Below are 12,027 nucleotides of genomic sequence, written 5' to 3' on the forward strand. Positions count from 1 at the left end.
GGGACTGCGAGGCTGTTCCCAGGCCCAGGAGGCCCAAGAATCTCCAGTCTGTTTGCAGGGGAGGAGACGTGTCTGGGAGCCAGGGGCAGGGGTTGGGGAAGAGCAGAAAGCAAACCCTTTGCACCTCTAGGGACCAGATCTAGGATTTCCTGCTGTTCGCCCTCACTAGTTGTTAGGCCTACCCCTGTGGACCTCGAGGAAGAACCAGGGCAAAAATCGCTACCTTGAAACTCATCTTACCATTGGTTTGGAGCCCTCCAAGGCTCTGTCCTGGAAGGACTTTGTGCTTGAATCTGCTGCTTAAAAAGCAAAATAAGATCTATCGTCTATGTATTTATTTGTTTAAAATATGACTTAAATATTAAAAAAGTTCAAGAAATGCACAGTTTATGGTAATTATTCTGAAGCAGTCCTATTGTTCCCAATAAAGCTTTTCTAGTGTTCCAGAAACCTTCCTCTTCCTTCCCTGCAGTGGTTCTGATTTATTCATATGACTTTATCTGGTTTCCTGGTTTTAATGTCACTTTAGTGGCTACAGAATGTCTCTGCTAAATTGTTCCCATTCTCTTGAACGCATAGGTCATTTGCAATACTTAGCTGCTCTGAATGATGCTGAGACATACTTTGGTTTCCTTAGTGGAATTTGCAGCCAGGAGACACCTTTATTTTCAAGGTTTTTGGAATATGTTGATACGTGTCCCCTCTCTCAAGGAGTTTTGCCAATTTACACACCCATCAGCAATTTGATTCAATAAATGCCCACTCTGAGCCAGTCCCCAGGAATAAATATCAGTTTCATCAGGCATAAATCCTAGTTTCACCCCATCCTGCCCAGCATTGGGTTTTAGTTTTCGTAGTCTAAGCAAATCTAGGATCTTCTAATTGTATGTATGAGCTGTCTCTGTGCCCTTGGGATGTTGTTCTTTATGTAGTAGGAATAATTGTCTTTTGCCTTGTCAGAGGTTTGTAAAGCTGAGTGAGATCTGGGCTTCATTTGGTCAAACCCCTTGTAGTAGATTGAATGACTGTGCCCCTCCTCCCCCATATGTCCTTGACCTAACCTCTAGAACCTGTGCTAATGACAGTATTTGGAAAAAGAGTCTTTGCAAATATAATTAAGATAAGGATCTTGAGATAAAGAGATTAACCTGGATTATCTGGATGGACTAAATCCAATGCGAGTGTCTTTTTGAGAGAAAGGCAGGGGAGATTTGAGACAGAGGACAGTGGACAGCCACGTGAAAAGGAAGGCAGAGATTGAAGTGACGCCGCTGTGGGCCACCAGACACTGGAAGAGGCTGGAAAGATCTTCCTCTAGATCGTTGGGTGGGAGTGTGGCCCAGTTGACACCTGAAACTAATTTCTGACCTTTAGAACTGGGAGAGAATCAATATTTGTTTTAATCTATCAAGTTTGCCATACTGTTACAGTATCCTTGGGAAACAAACATACCCCCCTTTTTTATAGCAGAAAAGGAGTCTGGTATAGGGCTTGCCAGGGGGCCATCTGTTAGTTCAGAGTAGAGCTCTAAACCCTGGGCTGTCCTCTGATGGGACCCTCTGCTCCAGGTACCTGGAAGCATGTCCTGGCTTTCCTTGAGTACCCTACAGTTGTAGATGGAGTTGGTGAAACTCAGGCTAAGTGAGAGCACTTGGCTCTGGTTGTGGCTTTGCTGCTGATTAAATTTTGGTCTCAGACAAACTAGTTTCCCCTTATAGGCTATATAGTAGTCTGATATGTTGTTGCCACAGCTCCTTTTATGCTCTTGACTCTTTTACATGCACATACTGGCTTTGCCCCATGGATCCTTTGGGTCTTTGGAGACAGCGGCTATTTGCTCAGAAGTTGGATCCTATTTCCATTTCTCTTGGGTGGATATTCCTCTTGATGCTCCATTACCCATACCTATGAATCAGCTGGAGGGATTTGGGACAGACAGCCCAATAGGATTGTTGGACAAGGCAGGAAGAACAGACATGGGTTCCAAGTGTTTGATATCTGGATCTGGTCTTACTTAAGAGTTATGCAAAAGATCTAGAGCTACAACTGTCCACTTTGGCAGACATCAGCAAATGTGGCTCTTAAACATTGGAACTGTCGTTTCTGTCACTGAGGGACTGTATTTCTAATTTTATTAGAATTAATTTAAAATAAAAAAAATATTTAATTCAGTTACTGGAAAATGTTAAAGCATGTTTGGAACAACATATTAACATTTAAAACATGTGAATCTGCAACTGCAAGTCAAGGATTTTGGAAGAAAATTTATTGTCCCAATTGAGATGTGCTGTAAGTGTTAAATAGATACCAGATTTTGAAGACTTCATAGAAATAGAAGAATGTAAAATATTTCTAACATTTTTATATTGATTATGTGTTGAAATGATAATATTTTGGATACACTGGATCAAATAAAATCATATTGAACTTAATTTCATTGGCTCCTGCCACTTATTGGCTCTGTGGTTTCAGGGAATTCCCCCAAGCCCTCTGTGTCTCTGCTTTCCCTTATCTAAAGTCATTGAGTAGAAAGACCCTCTGGGCTCATGGCAGCCTGTGCCTGTCTGAAGAGGACACTTGGTGGGAGGGAGGTCTCAAGTCACGTAGTGTGGGGTGGGTGTCGGGGCTGGAATCCTTCCCCACCCAAAAGGAAGTCCTCCACTAGTAGGAAGCTCAGCAGAGGATTCTCAGGGCTCAGAACTAGTGTTTGCTTGCCACAAGATACCTAAGAAGTAGACCTTCCTCTTGGCCTGATGGTTCTGTCTAATGGGGTGACAACCACATCTCTTTAGTTTCTGGAACCCTTCCTTCTGGCTGAGTGCTGGGACCCACCTTGTATCTGAGCTCCAGAGCTTCACTTTGGGCCAGCCTGGATGGGGAAGGAGCAGAGGGGACCTGCTCTGTCCACCTTTGGGCCTCTCCAGTCTTCTCCAGGCAGCTGTGGGGGTTGTGAGTGGGAGCTTCAAGGAAGGAGGGGGGGCAATGTGGCCTTGACCTTGAGGGGGGCCAGTGAGGGTCCTAGGCAGCTGAGGTGTGTGTGTGTGTGTGTGTGTGTGTGTGCGCGCGCGCGCGTGCCGCAGTCTGGCTGGGCACAAAATAACCAAGCCACTCACAAGCCTTGTAGATTCAAACAGCAGCTCTTTATTCTCGAACTGTCACCGGCACTCTACACGCACGTTCTAGGAAAATCCACCTCCACTCGGCTCTGCATCCCAAAATACTCTCTGAATCCCGCGAGAACTCAACGGGAACTCCAGGAGCTGGCGGGCGCCTGAGGCAGCAGGATACTCCCTATTCCCAGCAGGGTCCACCCTAAACCTGGACCCACCCTAATCCAGCAGGATCCTCCCTAAACCCGGATCCACCCTGGTCCTTGAGCAGGGTCACCTTTCTCAAACATTCATGCAATGTCACTGCAAATGACCTGGGTCCAAGGCAAGCCCATTTCCACAATGGAGAGTCCTCCCTCTAAGCAACATGGGGTAGGCTGACAAAGAAATTGCCATGCGTCATTGCTACTTGGCAATGGCTCTCAGCATGCGCGCATGTGCGCATGACCAGGGCTATGTGAGGCCTGTGGCCGGGACCTGGGGAAGGACAGAGGAGGTAGGTGATTTGGATCTTCCTTGATTATCCACAGCTGCCTTACATCTGTGGCAACTGTTTTCTTCAGCTCTAATGTCATGAGCACCTGTTACAGAATAGCACTGTGTGGAGGTACTTGCGTACAGTGTGTCACTGAACCTTCAGGTAACTCAAGAAGGGGAAAGGGAGAAGTTGGGGAGCAGTGGTTGAGGTCACAGAGCTGTTGCTGGCAGAGCCGGAATTTGACCTATTTTTTTTTTCTGTTATCAAGAATCAGAAGACAAGTTGCTCATGTTGGGAAAAGTATAAACGGCAGCCATATCCCAGAGAAAAAACCCCAACATGGCGCCTAAGCACCTCTTCTTCCTACCTTCTTCTTTTCTGCAGTGGCACGAAAAGTTCCCGCCCGTGAACTCTCCCGCTGGCGCCAATTTCAAATCTGGCTGGGGGGGAACCTTAGCCCCAATGAGAACTAACTCCTGGGCTCCGGAGCTGATATCTGAAAGAACTTGCCAATAAACGGGTGGCCTGCCATTTATCTAAGCCCTACCATCTCCCCTTAGTTCTATAAAAGCACACAGCTTTTTGCAATAAAATTGGAATTCTCCCAGCGAAGTGTCTTTGCGTGGGGAATTCTTTCAGCTCACAAAGACCCAGAATTGCAGATGCCCTCAGAAGTGGTTTAACAGAACCTGGGTTGGGGAGAGTGGGTCCAGACAGGGGTGGGGCTTGTAGAGTCAGTCCGGGGACAGAGCAAGGTCCAGGGCTCCAGAGAGCACCGAGTTCTCTCCACTCCCTGATGTCAGTGCTGAACCTGCTGGAGAAGCCTGGAGTTCTGCAGTGGTACTGGGACAGAAAGCCCAATTAAAGGGTTTGCAGGCGAGGGCTCAATGACCCCACTCTCATGCGCCTTTGTTGTTTAATTAGCTGTGCACGTGGCTAGATGGTCCTGTACAAGGGAGAAGCTCTTGCTGTCCCTCCTAGGGACTGGAGTCTTAACTTGGAGTCCAGAGGATATGACTTGCACAGAATCATTTGCATGAAACTGAGGCTGGCCAATTTCACTGCTTCCCTTTCACAGCTCAGCCCACAGGGTTGCATGAGCCATTTCCAGGTGGCCACTGGGTGTCGCCCTAGCTCCACGAGAGGGCTTCCTGGCCAGGGCCTAAGGCTCCTTTGGGACCTACTGTGTGCTGGTTTATGACAAGTATGTGTTCCCTTGTCCAGGCTTTGTTCTGAAGTGAGTGACTGCCTCAGCCAGCAGTGGTGGGGCTGCTTCCTGTACGCACAGCCATTTGCAAGTGACTGTTTATAGGCTGCTTCTCTGTGGAGGTCTCAACCAGCTGATCTTTGAAACTGTCCCACTTGAGAAATTTCTAGGGCTCCTGGTTGAGGTGATACCTTTGCACTCTGCAGTGCCCTAGCTCCCAGTCTCCGGGAGTGGGATTGCTGGTAACTAGGCCTCATGTCGTTATTTGAGTAGGGTTGGAAGAGTCTCTTAGTCTAGACAAGGGAGGCGTTGCTGAGACCTTGGGAAAAGTCAGCTGCTGGGATGCCACACATCACAGACTCAGGTGTGGCCCCTGGTCTTGCCAATGTGCGGGAGGCAGGTGGAAAGGGACCATCATCCACCCCTCACCCACACTCCTGTGTAGCTGAGTCACTGAAGTCAGGCAGTGAGTGAGTTTTCAGAGTCCCTGAGCTAGTCGGGGCTGGTCTCTTTTCTACTGAGTTACCTCCTAGAAAAGATTCTGTTATAGGCTGAATTGTGTCCCCCCCAAATCCCCATGGTGAAGTTCTAACCTCCAGAATATGACCTCCTTTGGAAATAATAGCATTGAAGATGTAATTAGTTAAGATGAGTTCATACAGAAGTAGGGCAGTCTCCTAATCCAATATGGCGAGTGTCCTTGTGAAAGGAGGACATGTGGACACAGACAGGCAGTCAGGGAGACGGCCACGTGAAGACCAAGGATGAGGCTGGGGATCTTCCTACGTGCCCGTGATCCCAAAGATGGCTCCAGACCACCAGAGGCCAGAGGACAGGCCTGTAACGGATCCCCACAGCTGTTCTTGGGCCTTCAAAGAACAGCAAGGGCAGTAGGCTTCTGTTGTTCCAGGCCCTCAGTTTGTGGTCCTCCGGTACAACAGTCCTGGCAAGCTAGTTCCGTGCTGGAGTCCGAGAGGCCCTTCCCTCCCCCTCTCCCTCCCAGACTTTTTTTCTTCTTCTTTTTTAAAATTGTATTCATTGTTGATGGATATTTATTTATTTTATCATTTATTTATATGCAGTGCTGAGAATCAAACCCAGTGCCTCACACAGGCCAGGCAAGTGCTCTACCACTGAGCCACAGCCCCCCCTCCCAGGCTTTGATGTGATCAGTCAGCTCTTCTTTGTCTCCTTATTTGGCCTCTGGCTGAACAGCACTTTCTTTCCCCACTTCTTCTAAGTCTCTTGTGGTGCTCCTGACCCACCCTGTATCAGTCTCCACCAGAATCCCTTTCTTTGGGTCATTGAATTCTACCAGCAGACAACAGGAAAGCAATTTGATTAAAGTGATTCATGCTAAGGGGTGAATGACTAACACCTAGGTAGTATGATTCCAGGGAACGTCCCCCTTGGCTCTCCCAGGGACACTCCCATGTTCAAAGAGGAGTTTGTTAACTCTCCAAGAGGACCCTTTGTTCAATGAACAATACTTTTGCAATGTGTTTGTCCCCCTGTGTAATCTGTTGGTCAGGTCAGCGTGTTTTTCTTATGACAAGGGTCAGATTCCTGAAGGCTTGTGTCTATGCTGCTGACCTGGAGGCCCAAGACTGGAGGTGGCTTCTTTCCAGGTGGAAGCCTCTGTGTAGGCCCATCCTGTGCCCCAACCAGTGAAGGTATGGCCAGGCTTCCCAGTCCGGAAGGACGGAGATGGGGACCTCCCAGCTCTCCCGCCTCTTTCCCCCACGCCCACGTGCTGGCCTTGCAAAAGCGAGACTGCTTGCTGGGGTCAGGCTGTTTTCAGCCTCCCTGACCAGACAGGTTGCCCTCGGGGATGGATGGTGCCGGCAGCCAGGCTCAGTGGGCCTCCTGGGAGTGGGACTGGCTGGAAGTGACGATGTCCAGAAAGAGTTGGCACTGGGCAGGGCACATGTCTGGCTTTAATGAGCCATGACCTGTGGCCTTGAGCTGTGGAGGGCTGGTGAGGGGGGCTCTGTGAGGTGGCGCAGAAGGCAGGTCACTTTCTAAACAGAGTCGCTGGTGCCTGTCTCCAGGAGCCTTGAAGAAAGGGCTAGAAGCTGTGGTTCCCAAACCAAGAGCTGGGGAGGCTCAGAGTCCTGCTTGACAGAGATGGGCTAGGCCTGGGGCATGCTGGGCATGACAGCCCCTCCCAGGCTGGTCTCCTTCAGGATTGGAGGGTCATTCTCCAAGTCCTGGTGCACCAGGCCTGGGGTGAAGCTTGCTATGGGGAAGCTCACCGAGGAAGGGCGGGGCCTATTTCTAGTGGTCCTCCATGCAGTCTACTTTGAGAAAAGCTGCTGAGCTGTGAAATGCCCGTCCCCGCCTTGTGGTGGCCTGAGCCGATGGCTATGGTGGGACAAAAGAGACTATGTGCTAGAGAAATTGGGGCAGGAGAGGAAGAAAGTTGATTCCTGTGGAGGAATCCCAGGAGAGCTTCCTGGTGGAGGTAGGGTTTGAGCAGGGATGGATGGGTTTGCCTGCAGCGAGGAACAGGGAGGCAATCCTGGCAAGGATGACTGCAGACAGAGTCTTCTGGGGGCAGTAAGAGTTGGGAGTGTGGTGGCCAGCATCCCTCCATCCCAGGTCCCTTCTAGAACCTTCCAGCCAAAGGAAATATCATAATATCATACCTGCCATCTATTTATCCCAACTGTGTGTCCCCCTCTCATCTCCAAAGCTCCCATGGAACTGAGCTTTCTGCTCTTCCTTGTGTTCTCCAGGCCCCGCCACCCCGGGCTTTGCTGGCCCACCTAGCGCCTTCCACCTGCTTGATGCTAGTGAAATCCTACCATCGCGTTCAGACCCAAACCCACTTTGCCTGTTACACCTCCCATTTCTCTCAATCTTCCTTCCACGCGGAGACCTTCCTTCTTGGCCTCCCTTGGCGACTGTAGCCATTAAGACCCCTCCCTCACTTATTGCTCTGCAGACATTGGCTGGGCCTCCAACTTGCTGGGTGATGGGGATCCACACCTCTGGCCTGCAGGAGTCCAGGGACAGGCACGGCCCAAGATTAGTTCCCTCCTGGCCCTCTGAGAAGCAGCGTCTCTGCTGAGGCTGTGGCAATCTGTCCCAATGTCTCAAGGTATTTGCCCTTCCTGCCAGGAACTGGGCAGGGGCAGGGTGAACAAATCCATCTTGTGTGGATCTGTTCTTGTCATTTCTGAAGGGTGAGGTCACTCAGGTTGCTCACGAGGACCTTATTTGGAGAGTCTGCCTTCCTGCTATGAAGTAGAACACCGAGGCGAGTTAGACCTGCTGATCCAGGGACAACGCAGTCAGAAACCAAATCCTCTTTCTGTTTCCCTGCAAGCACTGGGAATTGAAGTATGCACGGAAACACAATTCATAAATTGATGGACTGTATTTTCACCATTCCCAGGCTTTAATTTCCAGAAACAAAATGTCAGTGTTATGGCTGAAGTTCTCTTAGTTTTAGAAAACACATCATAACCCAGAGCTGTTTATGCATAGTTCATATATTATATGACAAGAGTGGGTTTGAGAGTAACCAAGGGTCACAGCACTGTGGTTACACTGAAACAAGATGATCTGAGTGTGGGGATCCGTTATTTCTATTATTTATATTCCAAGTCCTGCCCTTATGCTCCCCCCAGGAAAAACAAAGGGGGTGGGGTTTCTCCTGGGAGCCACAGCTGTGGGTAACCAGCCACCAGGGTGTGCCAGGGTCTGTCACTCATAGACAGCCTGTGTGTGTGTGTGTGTGTGTGTGCATGTACCAGCGTGTGTGTATGTGTGGTCAGTGTGAGATAGAACATGGGTTGAGGTGGAAGAAGTGGGCTCCGATCCTGCCTATCGCTTGCCAGCAGAGAGGCCTCCACCTCAGTCTTTTCTTCTTCAAAGTAGGCATGCTGGCCATTTCTCAAAGGTCCCCTGAGCACCTGATTGTACATGGGTACGGAGCGTGGAGGAGATAGCATGCCAGCACAGCCTGGAGATTCTGGAAATGCATCTTGGGGGCTGAGGAGGGTCATTGGAGGGTCCTTGGTCTTTCAAATGGCACCTGAATTCTGGGGTCACGGGGATCCCCTGCCTCCCTCGTTTCCTTCCCCCAGATTGTCTGGCTGCTGCTTGGTGTGCAGAGCAGCCAGGCGGGAAGGTGAGCGCTGCATCCTCTCTGTTCCTGGCGCGGGATGATAGAGAGTAGCTGTTGGAGAAAAGCCCCTCCAGGGTAATTTTTATAGCCCTGTTTACGAGCAGAACAGCAGTTTAATCCCATCGTTTTATGTGATGCTCCAGAATTAAGAAGAAGCTCTTTGCTCATTTCATTGCTGAAGAGCACGCAACTTCATTGGATGCCCTTTGTAAGCGTGGGGAAAGGAAACCGTGGCTCAGGAAACTGCGCAGACAGTGTGGTAGCACCTCTCTGCCTGGCCATCTGAGGGGCACCTCTCCCTGCTCAGCCTCTGAGCAGGGCCAGCTTGCTCTGCTCACTTCTGCCAGGTGCAAGGCCTCAGCAACTCCCCCTTGGGTGAATCCCTGTGCAGATCCTAAGCATGATTTAGATTTAGATTTCATGTTTGTGCTCACTTAGCGGAACCCTGAGACTGCCTTTCTCAGGAGAGCTTTGCTCGCATCCCCGAGAAGCCTTCAGGGCACCTTTTGGGGAAAACAAAGCTAGCAGCTCCAGAGATGGCTTTCAGGGGATGCTCGCAGCTCCCCTTGTGCCTGTCCTGGCTTGGGTAAAGTATCTTTAGGCACCTAACAGCACAGGGGACTCAACTCCTTTTTTTGGTACGGGGGACTGAACCCAGGGGTGTTTAACCACTGAGCCATACCTCCAGCCCTTTTTTATATTTTATTTTAAGGCAGGGTCTTGCTAAGTTGCTTAGGGCCTTGCTAAATTGCTGAGGTTGGCTTTGAACTTGAGATCCTCTTGCCTCAACCTCTCAAGCTGCTGGGAGGGACTCAACTCTTGATAAACCCAGAGAGGAGAGCTGACAATGGCAAGAATCCACTCGGTCTCTGGCAGGTGCTCTGGGTGGGGTCAAACGATACTCCTCACCTCTCTCCAGAACCTTGTGCCCCCGCGCCCCAACACAGGCCCATCTTTTAGAGCCAGAAGCTCAGCAGGTGAGCTAGATGTGAGCTGTCCCTGCTGGTCCACGTCAGAAGGAGGACAGCCTGAACTCCTTCATCCTTAGTCTACTGGTATGAGGGGAAGGAGCGGGAGATGGGAAACTTTGGAGTCGCCACGGTTGCCTCATACTTGGACACCAGGCATGGTCTAGGCCATGAGGCCAAGCCTCCTCCACAGGTCACCGTCCCTGCAAGGTGGACCACAGGCTGCTTGTGCCTGTCTCCTGAGCAGGAATGGTTTTCTTTGAGAAGGAAAAATGGGCCATCCTCGCAGTGAAACTTGCTTCATTTGTCTCCTGAGTCACAGTGGGTGGCACTCTGAAAAGCGTGTGACATGGCGAGGGCCCGCTGTGTCAAGTGCTGCACTGACACCCCAAGGCTGCTCCTCCCCTGTGCCTGTGAAGCAGAGCGCAGGACCAGTCAGCGGCAGGGGAGCTCAGGGGCCTTTGAAGCACTGGCCATGTTTGGACTGTTTTGGTTTACTGTGAATCTGGGGAGTCTGATTTGTTGAGAAGATGGAATGTGCACATTTTATAATTGCAATCCTATCTTGCCATGATAGGGGCTTTCTGGATCCATGGACACTGGGCAGCAGTATTTTATTTTGCAAAACAATTTTCTAAATATTGTTTGAGCTGATACCCGCCAACTCCTGGCAGGACAGTACAGTGTCGCCTCCGGATCCCATTCCCCCTCTAAAGACTACTTGGGGTCCAAGGGCAGGAGATGGGGGCATGGTGGCTGGAGGGCGACATGGAGCCTGGTCTAAGCACATGGCCGGGTTGCAGTCGGCCTTCCTGGTGCTGTTCTCATGGGATTTGTTCCTGCTGGAATGAGTAGGGAGGAGACCATAGGGCAGTGGGGGCACATCTGTGTTCTATAAGGCTGACCCTGAGCTTCCCAGGCAGTGGGCTCCGCCTGCAGAGTTTGCGGTTAGAGTTGATAAAATGGGTTATTGAGTCATCCTTATGACAGGGTCAGCACTGCCGGAACCTGTCCAGGGGCTGAAAGGTGAACTGAGACAGGCTCATGTGTCCTCTGTGTTAACCTGGTGCTCTGCAAACTGAGAGATGTCCACACCAAGGACTGCAGGTTTACAGGCTGAATAAGTGAGCTTGAGGAACCAATATGTTTAAAAGTTAAAGCTAGGAGAGGAGACAGATGAAGTAGAGTTTTTTCCCCCCCCCATAAAAGGTAGTTTGAAAAAAAAAAAATTACCCTTTGAAATGTTGCCAGCAGTGAATGAGTGAAAACCAGAGAAAGTTCAGAAGTTAGAGCCCTACTCTGATTTCAAAAAAGGCACTTAACAATCCTTTCCCATCATTCAGCAAGAATACATATCCCCGAAATTTCTCCAAAATTTGGTTTGTTCTCCATTTCAGGGAAAAAAAGTGTTGTGAGCACTCTGAGACTAGTTTCCCTGGCCACGGCAAATTTTCATGAAACCAACACACGGGAATTGGATTTTCAAAGCTGCCTTTGGAGCCGCGGTGTGTCCCCACGGCAGCGGGGAGCTGCCCATGATGTGGGCTTCTGGGAGGGGGTCTGGGAGGAGCTGCGTATAAATTGGATTCCAGTATAATTGATATTTAAGTCTCTCTCTGGAAATTTAAACTTTGATAGTTTATATCTCCACTTAATAGCATATTAAATCATTTTATAACCCTTAACAACTATTTAATCTTTTCATTGTTGAAAAATGAGGTAACTGATCTAAACCACTTTGGAATACGCCAGGAAAAACTTATTTAAACGTACCACCCTCACTATGCATTCAGGGCATCCTAGGGGCCCGTATGTGTTGAGGTGGCCCACCTCCCCCACAGAGGGGTCTCACCCTGGATGGGGCCAGAGCTGGGGCCTGGCGAAGGCAGTCGGCAGAAGGCTGGAGTTGGGCCCTTAGGCTAGGGTACCTCCGCCATCTAGGATTTTGGCTCCTAATTGGGCACATGAAAACATGCTTTTCTGGCCGACAGTATGTTCTGTGATTTCTCACTATGTTCGGCAAGGTTGTGCACCATTACAATCAGCGCTCATGATTTGGGGGGAAGAAGGGGGGGGAGAGAGAGAGAGAGAGAGAGAGAGAGAGAGAGAGAGAGAGAGAGAGATATCCA

Source organism: Marmota marmota, unplaced genomic scaffold (assembly GCF_001458135.2).
Source record: "Marmota marmota marmota unplaced genomic scaffold, marMar, whole genome shotgun sequence".
Classification (NCBI taxonomy): Eukaryota; Metazoa; Chordata; class Mammalia; order Rodentia; family Sciuridae; genus Marmota; species Marmota marmota.